The 17196-nt window shown below is 43.2% G+C and overlaps 1 long non-coding RNA gene across 1 annotated transcript in view; it reads left to right on the top strand.

Annotated features, from left to right (window-relative positions):
• The window catches only part of LOC147722623 (uncharacterized), a 356601-nt gene that overhangs the window by 58241 nt on the left and 281164 nt on the right, over window positions 1–17196 (top strand). The window lies entirely within an intron of this gene.

The following is a 17196-nucleotide window of genomic DNA, read 5'->3' on the forward strand; positions in this document are numbered from 1 at the left end:
ATTGCGGCATTCTGTGAGATCTTACCTGTCGTAATTACGACTTCTACTTCCTACAGGGGTGCCTTCGAACGCCACAGAGCTGAAGCGGAGACAGGGACCACTGTCAGGACAGATTAGCTGTTAATGCTTACCCACAAGATGAAAAACGAAGACTCGTTACATCGCCATTACCCGCATGGAGTCCTTCCTCCTGCCTTGTGGTGACTCTGCCCCCGGAGTGATGGGAGCCGGATTGTAGTTTCTTTTTAAAGGAAATAGGCCCTACCTCTTGCCTTGTGTTAACGAAGAGCCGGAACTCGGATTGTAGTTTATTTTTACAGGAATTAGGCACTTCAGGGGGAGGTATTCCTACTGGGTAAACGCTACTGGCGCGCTTGCGGGGAATTGTAGTTTTTTTGCGATTACGCATCTAGTAGAGGGAGAATTCAATCATCACGGGATGTAATTCCCACTAATTTCAGGGCGGTCAAAGTATTAGATCTTCATGTTGGATAATAGAATATATGTATCCTGATGTTAAGATAATTCCTGAATACTATATTTCTAAAGACATTTTTTTATTTAATGAAGACAGTCATGGATGCTTGGATATGTTCATTGTTTTACTTAGCAAAATGGTGCCAGGCCACATTATCATTCAACCCAGAGTCATAGGTACGTAGGCGGTCCACCCACCTTTGCTCCTTCTCATATAGGATCTTTTCTGCATTACCGGCTCTGTTGGTCAGCATTTCTATTACTGTCCATTGCATTTCTTCATGTGTGTGGTTACTTTCAGTGAAATGGGCACATAGCTTGGTGGTATTCTTTTTTAGCTTGATGTTGCTCCTGTGTCCCACTTTATACCACTCTACTCTGCACCACTCCACACCACTGCACTCTACGCTGCTACACTCTATGCCACTGCACTCTATTATGCAGCACTCTAGTCTACGCCACTGCATTTTACAACGCTGCATTGTATGCCACTGAATTCTATGCTGCTGCATTCTCTGTCACTATACTCTGCAACACTCTACGCCAATGCACTCTACATCAGTCCACACTACTTTACACCACTCCACTGTATGCCCCATATATACAGTTACATTCTATGCCCCTCCAATACACAATACTCTACTCAACTCTTCGCCATTCCACTCAACAACACTCCAAACCCAAAACTCTCCTCTATGCCGCTAACTTTTAACCATGCTGCACAGCAGCTGCGCTGATGTGCAACATAGCTAAGACACATTGGCAAAGCCAATAACTCTTGCATTGGCAAACCTATTCTTATTATTTCTTAGCAAAGGCAGAAGTATCAACTGAGTCCCAAAGAAATCCGTCCTTGACCAATACTAAAAATATGCTCCCAAATGCAAACTCATTACTGTTACCAGTCATTAAGTAAATGACTCCAACTGAAAAGCCATCTATACAAGTTGTGCCCTTTTCCTTGTAACAAAAAGCCTCTAGCTCTGCTCTCCCCAATTTTCCTTCACAAATTCCCCAGGGATTGGCTCACTTGGAGCTACCATTTACAATGGGTTGTGTTTTTGTCATCTCTATTCTGTGCGTCCGTAGCGGGGATATTCATTGTGCGGCCCACCAGTCCTTTGCATGTTGTCCGCTGTTGAACAGAAACACTGGGTTGCTGTTCTACTTGACTGAGCTCTAGTTTACAGAATACACATTGCTCATAGATGCCACACTATGAGTAACCTGGGTATATGTTGCTCTTTTTCACCAATGAGAGCTTTTCATAAGCATCTGAGAGAGGGCAGTTTATGGTGAGATTAAGATAGAGAGGCAGGAACTGCAGGTGCCTCCATCCCAGTGGCTGCTGCCACCGAGTAGTATGGGTCGGGGGGATGTGAGATTGAAAAATAAATTAAAACAAACCTTGCTGCCTGCTGTTGCCTCGCCTGGCCTCTGTCCTCTTCTGTAACTGCCGGAAGCAGGATTCACACACAGGCTTCCCTAAGCCAATCACGACTCTGCATTCACCATGGCAGCAGCGTCGTGATTGGTCTGAGCGCTGTAGTTCAGCGCTCAGACACGGACTCTGAGCCTGTGCATGTTCTCCAGCCAGGCTGCAATACAGCCTGGCTGGAGAACATGCAAAGCGCGCAAGACTGTTTGGCCTGCCCAAGACGACCGGCCAAACCATTGTGCCCACTTAAGTGCCCCAATCACTCCTCCCCTCCTGGCTGTAATGGCAGCACAGCACTGCTCCGTAAACCTGCCTGCAAACGGAAAAATAAAATGAAAATAACTTAGTGTTATTATCATTTTAATTTTCATTTTTCCACTATTCAAAGAGCACTGGGGCGGCCCTCCTCTGCCTTAGCGCCATCCTACAGGCATCTGAACTCACCCCGACAGGATCTCCAATTGCCTTATTCAGTGCACACTGAACCACCACATTAGAGTGCATTCTCCAAAAACATATCACTGCTGAGCTTTTCTTTCCCTTATTTGATGAAGGAAAGGCTGCAAGTATCCCTGCTCCCAGTCCTCCCAGAACCTGAAAATAGTCATTGATACTTTCTTTGTTAAGCAGGTCCCTGACAGAGTTAGTTGCACAGAAAACGACAAAAATGTGCGAGCTGACAGAAGGCGCCCGCTGACTTATTCCCGGCGTGTGGTTGGCAGGCATGCTGATTCATATAACTCTCACATCCCTGAACATGAGCCAGCTGCAGGAGAATTGTGGTGTCATTTTGCTGAAGCCTTGCATGGCAGCGGACTGATCTGCTTTAGAAAGCGTCGAGGGACTGCATGTGAAGTCGAGAGCTTTAAATAAGGCTCCTTGGTTTTACCACAGCCCCTCCTCATACTCCTGCCACGCACAGGATTGACTAAGAAACATGGTAGAGCAGAACTGCTAAAAAGTAAAAAGGGAAAGTGGGCAGAACCGAATTATGCAATACCTAATTAAACAACACATTATGCAGCCCTGCTGTGGCGTCTATAATCAGTACTATTGATTTCTGCCTCGCCTGTTGAAAGGCCGCTTTTCTGCTCTTTTGGTCAACAAATTTGCCTGCTGGGCAAAACTCCAGTTATCACCAACTGTTCCCCGTTATTTTCTCTGTTAAATATAGTACGTGATGGACAGCCCATTCATAGTATGACCTTGGAATAGACGTTTCTCTGCCTTTCTGAAAAGACATCAATACTCTGTGCATTCTGCATTTGGGGACGCAATTAAGTTGGCCTCAATAAATGAGTCCGGAAAATAGAGTTCAAGTGTGCCACCCCAGTGTAACAGGTTTAAGGTTCTCTTGGATGTGAGAAATGTGAGCAAATCCCGAATATGGGAGAAATCCAACGTGCTGATCTAAGTAAGGATGATATCACGCTGATGGAACAAGCATGCAACCTATACAAGAGCGAAATTACCAAGAAACAGTCCTCGGACAACACAAGGAAAGTGTTCTAAGGAAAACTGTGGCCTGAATGACTGCAGCGGTAGGGCTACTGCTAACATGTTGGACATCAGACTTCACTCTTCCAGGGGCAAATAAGAGGCAAACTGGAGCTCATACAGCAAAGGCACCATTTATAAACACCTCTTCTCTGCTCTTCAACATAGCCTCAGCAACTTTCCACTTGTCAATATCCATCTTTGCAACTCTTCCCAAGGTCACTGAGGCGCCCACAGTGAGGTACCTTAGCGTTAGAATCGTGCAAAATGTGATACCAACATGGACCTTTGCACAAGGCTTAATATCAAGTAAAATAATATATGCCCGTATAACGTCATAAAAGAAACTGGCCACCACAATTATTTGCATAGCTGATTAGCAAACCAACAGACAGGACCAGCTCCCAACATTGACATTTTAGATGGTGCATCCACCTTTCTGGTCATTGCCTGTATATACTGGGAGCATACCTGCAAGTCCAGCAAAGTCTCTAATATCTACACCACAGTCAATATGCACGTAGCAACCCAAGAGAAGGATTACAGATATTATATGCTAGACAACTGTTTTATTGAAGTTTCAGAACAAGCTCAGAATAACAATGCATTCAGAAGCTGAGGCAGTGTCTTCCCTAATGGGTTGCGTTTATACCACTGACCATGGACAGTGCGGTTTTAGAATAACATCCATACTAAAATTGCACCTGCTAAAGCGCAAAAGTGAAAATGATAACTTGTGCAGTAATTCGCTTTATGGAAGTACCATCCCTGGCAATAGGTACCATTTTTGACAAGCTCTAGCCATTTTTGGTGTCAGTCTGCAGCAAGTTATGCAATCCAACTATAACCAAATAGGAGACTTACCTAGGTTTTGTCCTTATTTAGTCTATTTTTATCGACATTAATGGGCAGAATCTGTTAACACATTAGTCTTTATTTCAAACCAGGAAAGATAGAAATTAATCTGTTTTCAGCTGACTTTAAAAATATCAATATATTTTGCTGTTTGAATGTTAGTGAGTGTGTTGCGCATCAGACAGGAGCTCTGGAGTCCTACTTCCTCTATTAATCATGTTTCTCTATTTTTAAAAGAATTGAAGTTCTTTACCTCGTTGGAACATTTATGAGACACTAACATTTTGTTACTTTAGCCTGCTGGTATGTACACAATGTAAAAGAGACTTTTCAAGACCGTAAAATATATCTATTTTTTTCCAGGGGTATTTTTTGATTTACTGTAAAGAACTTTTATCCCAGTAATGCCAAAATTATCCTTCAGATAATTCAAAGTACTGTTACTAGGTGCATATTCTGCATGTACCAGTGCTGTGTGTGCTGCATTCTGCAGCACACACAGAAAGAGATAATCATGAAGAGAAATAAACATATTTCTCCTCGTTATGCCTGTCCTTGGGAGGCATACAGTTTTGACACATTCCTAAATTTGCAGAACCTTGTAAATCTGAGAAAGCGTCAAAACCCATTGGTGTTGCGGGTAAAACCCACTGCAACACCCATGGAACGCCTCCCTGATGCAGTGTAAGGCAACTCAGCTTCTTGTGTTGCGTTGCCTTACACCATATCTATGAGGCCATGAAAAGTCACGCGAAGTGGCTTTGCGTGCCCTTGTAGATATGGGTCTGCACTCTGCGACACCTGAGTGTCATAAAAAGTAACGCACTAGCGGCGCAAGGGGCTTGTAAATAAGCCCCTCATTTTCCAGCACACTACAGATTTACAAACAAAATGTGCTCCATTTTTGCTTTCCTAACTGCTGAATGAATACAGTTGAATTAGTGGTATTTCTTTTGTTGTGTGTTGCAAAAAACAACATCCCCAGCCTTCCCTTTCAAACCCCCTTTACTCCAGCAAGACCATCACACAATTTACTTAAAAAACTCCTCTAACTTTGCGGCCATAGAAAAATGTAAACACCATTCCCAAATTATAAGAATAAGCAACCATACCCTAACATTGGTCGTTTGTCTTTTAAGCACTGGCAAATGTGACATAATGAACTGAATTTTTAAGGCATTGTTATATATTGCTCAGACTTTAGAAACCCGCACTTTGGGAAACACTATTTTACATTAAAATGGTAGAACTAAGACGCTATGACTATAATAGTGTTAAGATATCACTAGAACTAGAAAACAACAACTACACGGCTACACTACCACACAAACTAACCTGCACAGTACGACTACAACTCACAAGAAATTAAAATACTGCCACAAGAACAATACTTCTAAAACAGAAAATCACATTTAAGATGCATCATTTTCAGGAAGAAGTAGCTGAAGGGATCCATGGTATTTTTATTCTGCCTTGATCGTACTTCAGGTTCTAACCTAGTTGATACTAACCAACTAAACTGAAAGTAGCCAGAAAACCACTGAGGGAACTTGAAAATCGATGAGTCCAGATTGCCTCTTCTTGAAAGGGCAGATGATAACTGTTGCAAAGAGCCCCAACCTCCTGTCATGGTACCTAGTAAGTTCTTCTAAGTATTGCAAACTAACCAAAACACTCCAACCATAAATATCAGCACAAATCCTTTTCGGCTTGACTATTGATAGTATAACTTACATGGTAACACTGAGGAGGTGACTACAGGCACAGCAAAGTATCCCAAATAAGCCGTCAAGCCTCTACCTGAGGCTAGGGAAATCAGATTCTCGCTAACATTAAAAAAGCTCAAATTGGCTTTCTGTGGAATCAAATCAAATCAAGGTTCTTCACAGGATGTATCAAACATTTGTGAGCAATAGTGCGGAGTACATATGTAAGCTGGACCCTGACTATGCCTCATGTTGTAACTTTTGATCACACCACACCATGCTAATAAAACAAGTCAAATTAATGTGGAAGAAAAATAGAGGCAAAACCGTGAGAGCATGGCACACAACAGTTTTTTTTGGGGGGGAGGGGCATTTTATATAGCGCAAACTCGACCGGAAGGTATCTAAGCACTTTATATGAGCACCAGATGCGTTACAGATGCGGAAACATTTATTTTGTTGCACATGGGGAGATTAAGTGATTTTCCCTCAATCACAGGATGTTGAGTGTCCTTGCCGAGACTCAAACCCACTTCCCCAGCTTTGGATTGACCACTCATGTCACTACGCCACATCCTCTCTTGATTATCGTACTGAGTGCCCTTCTCAATCTGGTAATGATTAAGAGATGACTGAACACAACCCAATTCAAGGAACCTTCCAGATCTCAGACTGGGTACACTTGGCCGTAACTTCCCCATTGCCCCTGTGTAGTGTTATTTTCCACTATCAGGACCACTACCCATGTCTACCAAACATCAACACATACCCACACCTTCTCCCTCAGCCCTGAGTAACAGTCAGTCCAGCTACTTTGCAGTGCCACCACTGCTGAAATGTTTCCACAAGCAACATTTTAGTGTGTATATGAATAAATACAACATAACCAAAGTTAACGCACCACAGTAACAAAACAACTGCAACGCCTTACTTAATAATGGACCACTTCGACTGCAGTTCTGCAACTATGATGGTACAACTACATCCTTGTACTTAAACACTAAACAGAACAACTGCAAAACTACAGCTACTGTACCTACAACACTACACCTACAACTCTCCAACTATAACACTTCTACCACATCACTAAATTTGTGGCACTAAAACTGCAATAACTGCAGCAATTAAACAGCTCAGCAACACTGGATCTGCAACGCTACAACAACACTTCAGCTTCAGTGATATAGGTACTACACTACATCAAACCTATAAATGCAAAACTACAACTTTAGCAGTAAACTGTAAGGACTGCACAATAACTGTAGCTGTATAGTTACATACCCACCCCCACAATGTATACAACTATAGCCTTATTTCTGCCATTCTACAACTATACTACAAGTACAACACTATAACTGCAAAACTTCAAGTACAGTTACATCAATGAAACTATAATGCTACATTATTAAAAACAACAGTACAACTACAGCACAAACAACAGTTTTGCTACAAAATAAAAACCTCAGCAATACGTTAAAACTGTAGCCATAACGTTTCTGTAACTATCAAAGTAACAACTACACACAGTTAATATTGCACTGCAACTACAGCATTAGAATAACAATAGAACAGCAACCCTGCAACATAAATACAACCTACCACAAAACTACAATACTTCAAATACAGTGACACTCTCAGGTTAGACCACTGCCATTACAAGGCCCCCGCTACACCAAAGCACTGCAACTACCGCAGCTTATCTGTCAAATGACTACTATAACACTACAATTAGAACAAAACAGCAGCAGCATGACACGTAGTAGTGCAACACGGAAACTACAATACTACAGCATTGGAACAAAAGCAGCAAGTTTACCACACTGCACATAAACTACATCAAGTACATTAACGCTATCGGACTGTAACTGTAATAGTAGAGCTGTAAGTATCAAAAAATCATAAACGAGCTACTACTGAAGTACAACTGCAACACTGTAATTGCAACATTAAAGTCACAAAAAATACTCCAACATTAAAATTACAATGCTATATCACTGCTGTTGCAAAAACTACAGGAATGCAGCTACAATCGTAACACCACATTTACAATGGCACAGATACTACAATGAATGATCATAGCTTGATATCAAAGATGTTCATGGGGTCTAAGAATAGACTGTCACATCATGCTTTGAAACTTGCATACTGGATGATCTCAAAACTCGCTGTTTATAATATATATATAATGTAATAATAGTGTTTGAATATTAACAGGCCTGGCAGCTGTGTGGGGTCTGAGTTGTTGCAATAGTATGAGCAGGCTACTTGTTATGTTATGTTATGTTATGAGACATGTGGTTGTTTCCTGCCTTCAAGAGCCATTTACCTGTGATTCTCGATATGTATATTAAAAGTATCATGATAGCATTAGAAAAAAAAAAGTGAAAGTTAAGGATTGCTTCAGGAAGTGGAATGAAGAAACCCAGTGAACTAGTAGACCCTTTTCCCCTTAAACTTCAATATTTTTTCGCATTAAATGACTGTAGTAAATTAATCATAAAAAATGTAGAATGCTGATCATTTAACGTGCTAGGAGATGTATATATCAAATGGGCCTGATGCCTATGTATATATGTCTGCTGATATACAAATTTTAGCCATATGGCTTGAATAGGAGTGTGGCATAACAGGGTTGGATATTTATACCATGTGTTGTAAATACCTCATGCTACAAGTTTTTGTCCTCCGAATGAGCCACTTGCACTTGCGATGTTTAACTTCTCGAAATCAACATGTTTTCTCTTTTGATAATGCATTTCTCCCAATTCTTGAGACTTATGTTATGGAAAACGTGCTGTTAGTGATCAACTTATAAATTGCTATATCATAATCAGCTTGCATCAACTAGAGAGGAAGGGAAAAGTAATAAACACTCCTACTCCCCTCGAGATAAAGCAAAAAATCAACAAAGGAGTGTATTTAAGAAATGGAAGAAGAGCAAGCATGTTTACAAATCACAGTGAGAATTTCCTATGAAGAGAACCAATTTAGGTTTTTTAGAAGGCCTTCAGTCACCAACCTACTTGGTGACATGCTTCATCATCGGGCCCCACCAGGAGTGGCCCAATGCCACCCTAGTGTGCTGCTACGCCAGTTTACTGTGAAGCTGGTTATCAGTGATTGGTGAAAGGTGAATTAGTGAGTTAAAAATGTCCAGATAATGTAAAAAAAATATTTTATTAGTTATGCCAATCAAACATGAATAAAAACTAGAGTGTAGGATAAAGAACTAAATTAAAAGTTCAGTTTTATCCCAAAAGTGTAGTCAACATGTTTCTGCCTATGTGTGAGCATTTAGTCAAGCTTTCATTCAGACTTAAAAGTGTAGTAGTGAACCTCAGCGGTATGTGCGCACTAAGGCCCACCCTAACCTGGGGTTACTATTGATAAAAAGTTAAAAAAATACCAAGTACAGATTCCCTCAAGAGTAGAGGGGAACCAAGTTTATTAGAAAGTACAAACATTCAATGCACCATGGGTCCGGGAGGGGGGCGGTAGCGATTCGGTACACCGCCCTTGACGCTACGCACCCGCTTGGAACTTGCGCGCTCCCTCTCATATCCAGACCCTGACACTAGTAACCCCAGGTTAGGGTGGGCCTTACCGCGCCCATACTGCCGGGGTTCACCACTACACTTTTTGGTCCTGATGAAAGCCTGACTAAATGCTCACACATAGGCAGAAACATGTTGACCACACTTTTGGGATAAAACTGAACTTTTAATTTAGTTCTTTATCCTACACTCTAGTTTTTATTCGTGTCTGATTGGCAAAACTAATAAAATAATTTTTTTGACACGATCTGGACATTTTTAACTCACTAATTCACTTTTCATCAATCACTGATAACCAGCTCCGCAGTAAACTGGCGTTGCAACACACTAGGGTGGCATTCGGTCACTCCTGGTGGGGCCTGATGATGAAGAATGTCACCAACTAGGTTGGTGAGTGAGAGCCTTCTAAAAAACCTAAATTGGTTCTCTTCACAGGAAATTCTCACCTTGATTTGCAAACATGCTTGCTCTACTTCCATTTCTTAAAAACACGCCTTTGTTGATTTTTTTGTTGTGTCATAATTAGGCCAATAGTGGGAGACTAAACACAGATCTAGAGGTTAAGCATAGGTTACAGTGTTGCATCAAAGCAAGTCAATGTGCAGGCTGGGTGACCGACAAAATCTTAAAACAATTAGAGGCCAAACACAATTTCAAAATCATCACACCAACACTTTACACTATGGAAAACCAGGCCTATAGACTTTATCATTGCGGATCTGAGAGGGAGTGGTCATCCTGCTGCCACTTCAGTGCATGAATGTGTCTTGTTCGAGAATGCATTTTAAATACAGATGATACTGGCAGACACATTATCCTTCATATGAACAAAGCCGCATCCGAGGTATGGAACATAAAAAGTGATGCCTGGATAGACAGGGGGAGGGGGGGGCACAGTGGTTCTAGTGGAAGATGCATTGCCACGTTTTCATATATGAAGCACCACTGTTTCAAAAGAAAGCTGTACATGGAGGAAGTGATTAGGGAATTAAAGGCCCGAGGGCATTATTTTCAAAACAGTATGCATTTGTGGGGATGGAAAGTTTTCTGGTTAAAGTGCTCCGCACGTTGGATAAATGGAAAAGCTGAAACATTCGACAGATACCTGCCTACACCATGTTGTGGCATAATCCCAAAAAAAGAGAGGTGAGCGTTTAGTTATTATCAGAATCCTGTGTGGAATGATGCTGCCACAGAGAATGTGAACTACTTCTTGGCCAATTTAGAGTTTTTTTGTGATGATGAATAAAAGGTGTCACCTGTGTATTGAAAATCAGTATACACGTTGAGAAAGTAGAGCAGAGTTTGTCTTAAATGGAAAGACATTTTTATGAAACCACTTTATTTCGAGAAGACTGTAAACAGTCGAGGCTTGGTAGCAAGTAACTGTAAATACCCATTCTATTGTATTGTATTTCAGGGTACATGGCCCCTTCGTGTCTTGAATGCACACATGGTGAAACATCCAGAGCACACATAACTGAAAGCGACAATGTAGTGGACCAATGAGAAATGACAGAAAATGACATTCCATGTAAATGCCGATAGCTCGCTGTATGACTTTGCTTTCCACCCAACCTTTATTTGACTACATAGAAACAACAAAAATACGATTGATCTGAATTCAAGAGTGCTTTCAATAGGGACTGGTTTTCGTTTCTAAATTTTGTCTGGTTTTAAGGTGCTTTTCTGTATGCGTTAACACATTAAATGCAAACCTACAGGCTTTGACAATTCGTTTTTATCAATTGTGTTGTTTAAAAATACCTCCCTTCCACAAACATAATCTTACACACTTAAAGCACACCTTAAAAACACTTATCCCAAAATGATGTCACTGTAAACACACAGCAGACCTATTGACGTTATCAATTAGATTCTAGTTAAATGCTTTCAAAAATACCAAATCCTCCCCCGCACACAAAATGCTGGTAAACATGCATGTTTTATTTTTTTCTTTTTAATGCAAGCGGGTGTGCTCTGAGACATACATAAATCACTGCCACCTTCTCCTGTGTGCGGAGTCAGGCGTTTTGATGCACAAAGACGCGGATTGCTCCGTGACCTTTAATGAATAATATAGCAACTCATTTGCATGCAGCGGTGCTCTCCCTTCCGGATCAGCACTGTCATTGTAAGCGCCCGGATCCCACCTCCCCTGCGCGCGCCGTGATGCTTGGGAGCTCACCAGATGCCAAGCACGACCCCCTGCAACGCCCCAGAGAGAGGGTCCTGTTACCCGGCTGGGGCTCCCACTGCGCCTCTCTTTGAGTCGAGTGGTATGCCGGGGCGGTATAAAGTGCAGGCTTTGATTATCGTCCTGTACACTTCAAAACCTCTGTGGGGCAGTCGTGTGGTAAGCTCTCCAATGCAAAGGACTATGGAGTCTCTGTGCCCCCTGTTGGGAAGTAAACCAAAGTCAGGATTTGGGTAAAGTGGTGGGCCTCCACAACCCCCCCCCCCCCCCCCCCCCACACTAATGATAGCTTCTCCCTGGGTGAGGAAACCCGTGGGCACCACCCCTAAAGCATTGCTGGCTTTGTTCTGCTCTTTTATTACATTACTGGTTGTATATAGCATTTGCTGTGCCGGTGTAATATTGCATCCCTACTTGCACAGTCTCTCTGCAGCAGATGCGTTAACCCTCTGAGCTATCGTACTGGCGCCATCTTACTGCAGCGGCATGAGGCTGGTCCACTAAAGGCGACCACTGCCTAGAACATATGCCAACGAGGGGTATAATGTGGTAAATGTTATTAAAAGCGCGATCAGAGAAAAGAATTTCCAATTATAGTGCATCAGCTGCCCCTCCTCACCCGAAACCCTGCCCAAATTATGTACATATTTATGTTGCGCTTTTGATACATCAGGGCCTCTGATGACAGGCTCTGATAGATATAGGATTTGAGAGCGGAGCGTGCATAATTTTCACGCTTGCCTGGCCGCTGCTCCTGGCCGTCATTAGGCCGCCAGCAGTGGCGCGGCCTGCGCGCGCCGAGCGCGAGCGCATAACTTATTGTGTAATGGTGGCATTAGCAAAAGAAAGTAGCCGGCCCGGCCAGAGGCTCATTACTACCTGACTGCTGCAGTAGTGTGGGAACTTGCTGATTAGGCCCAAACAACCACGGCATTCTGCTGAGTGCAGAGTTACTGGAATGTGCGTGCTGTATTTTTTCTTGTTATGTTTTTTTTTATCACAGTTGAGTGGAAATGCGATGCAGACGGCGGCGGGTATGATTCCTCGTGGAGTCACAGTGACCCAGTTTCGGCTGATAATCCCTTTCGGTGATTCAGGTTTTGACGGCGTATCTCCGTGCGCCTTTCACCTCGCCTTGTTTCTTTTGGTTTTGAAATGCGCAGTTATTTATGTAATATATGGCAGCAAACAGTCGAGCGCTCTCATCTGCGAGACAACATGAGTGATTGCCCCGGCGCTCGCCATGATGGGAGGACCACCATATTTTGTTCTCTAGCCGGATGTTAGCATCGCTGTGGCGCGCCTTCTCCATGCCCACTGTAGACTCCAGCGGCACAGCCTCTGTGACCCACAGCACACAAATGTATCCAGACACAGCCCATGGTGCAGCATGACAACTGTTCCAGGAACCGATATTTTTTATTTACTTTATTTTGGGGTGTTCGATGTGTGTGGCCCTCTCCCTACGTAGTGTGGTGCACTCTACATGCTGTACAGGGGAAACAGCAGGGTTTACAAAACCCTCGGTTGTACAGTATGGGGACAATTCAACGATTCTGTATGAATGCATGTGTTGGGGAGGGGTGATCAAGAGGGTGAGCGAGGGTCGTAAGGATGGAGCTAGGATGGAGAATCAATTATTTTTCATGACCTCCTCATCACTTCCTCCGCCCAGCTCTTACAAAATGAGATGTTTTCACAGGCACCCAGTTGCCTATCTAAAAGAAAACATATATCAATTCTTACTCCTCCGTATAAAGGAGAATTTCTACTCGCAAACCCCTTGTTTTGTCTGTCGTCTTTAGGAGGCAGCTGCCCTGTTCCTCATTTCTCCCAAAGAAGTTCCTGCTTACCTTTTTAGCACTGTTTGAACTTCTTCCTGCTCTCTGTGGATTGTGTTCTTGACTTTTGCTGGGCTTGTCCCCTGATTTCTGCTGGGTTTGCGTTCATCCACAAATTTGTGCTGGGATTGTTGGGGGCTGGGAGGTACATCTCCTGTGCTTGGCCTGCCCTTCACCAGCTCACTGCTCAGCCTGGGGCCTGGGTTGTTGTTTCTTTTCTGCATGGTGCTGTCAGCCTCCCTTTATTCAGGTGGACTTCCTCGCCCCCTCCCCTCCCAGGCTATTGGGGGCGGGTAACTAGCTTACTCCTTTCCCTACCTCCTACTGTGCTTGGGGCTGAGGTGTCCACTGAGCAGCTCTTGCTTTTGTTCACCAGACTTGTAAGTGAGCCCCCCATTTCTATTACATCCTGGGATGAGGGCTGAGCTTGGACTTACCACTAAGCTCCTTGCTGGGGTAGGTCACCTGTTTCTTTGCCTTTTGTTGACTATTGTGTGCAGTAACACACCCCCTTAGCTTGTTGGGGCTCCAAGTGCTCCTATAATGGTTAGGCTGCTATTCAGTCATTCCTAATGGGCTGGTGTTTGATGCATTCTGCATGACGATGCTGTGTGGTTGTGGATGGTTAAGGATTTCCTCCCTGTTCTAGGGTGTTGAGTACATTCCCCATGTGACCCCTGCTGGGCTTGGGTCAGGGTTGCCCGTGCCCACTGTGCAGCACTGGTACGTCTACACTGGTGGACAGGTGAGTGCCCTCCTTTTTTCTTGGGGTGTGGGTAGGTCTTGGGCTTAGCTTTCTGCTGGAACTGGAGCTTGAGTGATGTGTGCCCAGTCTTGTCGCTGTATGTATGTATCCCTGTCTCCCTGCTGGGCTTATAGGGAGCGGGGGCATATAGTATTGGTGATGTGGGTATCCCCGGAAGTGATTCTTCTGGTTGCTGCACTTATCTTGTTGGGTCTGGGCTCTGATTGTTTCTCCTTTGCAGCTTGTTGGGGTTGGATCTTGTCCTTCCATAGTCATGATTTGCTTACTGAGGTGTGTTTTCTTTTTGAGGCTGTGTGGTCCCTCTCACTTATTTGATGTGGGGTCAATACACCAGTGTCATCGTAAGAATATTGGGGGCCCCGGGCACAAAATGTTTTGTGGCCTTGTTTGGAACAACTTCAAATGTTATTGCCAAGTTTCCTCTAATTTAAACTCCATGATGCCAACCAATTTTGAATTATATGTAAAAGGTGAAGATAGAGAAATTGATAAAAGTAACATATAGAAACATTTACTTTCCCTGGGGCCTCTGGGATGTTTTGGGCCTGGACAATTACCCACTTTGCCCACTCCTTAAGAAGTCTCTGCAGTGCACGATTCATAGTGTGCTGTCAGTTGGGCACTGGATGGTGCCGCATCTCCACTGGCTGTACTTTCTTGTTGGTTCTTTGAGGTTCTTTGGTGTTTCTCTGCCCAACTAGCTTTTGTTTACAGGCAAACTGCGTACCTGGCATCACCTGTGCTCTGAAGTGATTAGGCACAACCTGGTGCTTGGCATGCATGTTTTTCATCTTCTGGATGGTGTAAGGCATCTTTCCTCTTGGGCCCACTTTATGGTTTTTAAGCTGGCATGCCGGTTCTTCTGAGCTAGGTCTTTCGCCTTTATATGTTGGGCATTGATTTGCTGCTTTATTGACATCTGTTGGCAGTTCTTTGGTTTCCCTTTTGGTTTGTCTTTAGTATCTTGTTTGGTTCGGTGTGCCCTTCTTCCCTGCTTGAATGCAACGTGATGCCTGTTTGTAGCCTTTTCCCTGTGCTATGGAGTGTGCCTAGAGTTGAGTTGCTTATGGGAGCCTTTGTCTCCAATCTCAGATCAGGGCCTTTTTATTTAGCCATACTTTCCACCCACCTCACCTGTTGCAAGTGGTGCGGTATGTTGACTTTCTCAACCATGGGTTCTCGTTTGTTCTTGAGCTACGGGCTGCCTGCCTTGCTGCGGGACTTCGTGCTTTTGCTTTTTGATGTTTTTGATGCATTCTTTGCCTCTTTCCTTCCATAGCTAGATTTTTGTCTGGTGGACTGCTTTAGTGTTCGACTTTGGAACTTTCCGTGTAGCTGTGGGCCTTTATAATCTTATCTGGAGGGAAAGGAGTATACATTTTTAAATCCTGGTAGGCAGCAAGATGCCTGGGTGTAGACACACCTCATAGTGAAGGACAGGGTTGAAGAAATATAATTGGACTAATAGGGTTACTAGAAAGTAATCAGAACAGTTTTCTGCAGGTGCCTTCTTGTCCTTTGTGAATTGGTGGGGGAGCAAGTTTGAGATGAATATATTATTGTGTCATGGCTAGCTATAAACTGGGAAGGTTGGCCAATCAGGATCTTTTCTGTTTTGAAAGTTGTAATCTAGGGTGTTTGTGGCTCCTGGTGGTGTTATTTTATTTTATTTTATTTTATTAAGGAGGTTTATATAGCGCTAGCCTGACCCGAGGGTATCGGAGCGCTTCACAACAGTTTTTGAGCAAGATTCATACAATAAGCAATATTCGGCATATAAGTTCAGCAGTCCAAGTGTGCTGAGCAGCACTTAGGTAGTACGTGAGTCCTGAGATAACCTCATAGAGTGCATGTTGTCTTGTGGTTGAAACAATAAAGCAGGATTCTACACAATAGGTTCCGAAGTCCAAGTGTCCTGAGCATCATTGAGGTAGGCTGTGAGTCCTGATATAACCTCATAGAGTTCATATTGTCTTGGGGTTGAACCAATTAAGGAGGGGAGGAGCAGCTGGGTGTCGAATAGCAGGGAGGAGGTAAGTCTTAGAGCAACAATGTGAGGAACAGACGGCGAGCAGGGGATAGCGTGTGGTGTAGTTGCAACAGAAAATAGCCCTTTTGTGAAGGTAATGGATTTATATATATATGGCACAGTGTTTTAACATGTTTGTGACTTGTAGAAGAAGCCAGCATATTACATTCAGAAGCAGAGCAATGGGCTAAGCCTTACTTTGCCGTTTGGTAAGTTACAGAGGGAATTCTGCTATAATTTATATAAAGAATGTCCAGCATCTAATTTGGTATGGAACTTGGTGCTGGACAGTAGCTTGGAAGTTTAGTCAATCTCAGACAAATGGGAAGAATTTGCTGATTAGGCCCACCAAGTCCTTGCCTATCCAGCATTACCACAGTCCCCGTACAGAACTGGTGGCAATCAGAAAATCATAAACTGAAGGCATCCATGTTGTTTTTTGTAATGAAAAACAAACATTTTAACTAATCCACCTACAAGACAAAGGTCTGCATGGCACTTCATCCTGAATCTTCATTGCATATTTTGAGAGTAATGTCAACTACTAGTCTGCCCCCAGCCCAAAACTTCAACTAGTCACAGACTGATTCCTTAATTCCAGTCTTAGTACTGAACTTCAGGTTTTTGCCCTATATGTAAGCTGTTGGAAATATTCTCAGCACTGCTTTTGTAGTATAATATAGGGTACTGGCTATGCTTGAACAAAACTGGAAATGGACTATATTTTTATAATACATTGTGTCAGAATGCTAATCCGAGGGCCTCAGGCACGCTGGGGATACTGGGCCCAACCGTGGTGGATGAGGCCTTTTACTTCTGATGCCCTGGGACAAGAC

The sequence above is a fragment of the Lissotriton vulgaris genome, chromosome 4_1 (assembly GCF_964263255.1).
Source record: "Lissotriton vulgaris chromosome 4_1, aLisVul1.2, whole genome shotgun sequence".
Taxonomy (NCBI): Eukaryota; Metazoa; Chordata; class Amphibia; order Caudata; family Salamandridae; genus Lissotriton; species Lissotriton vulgaris.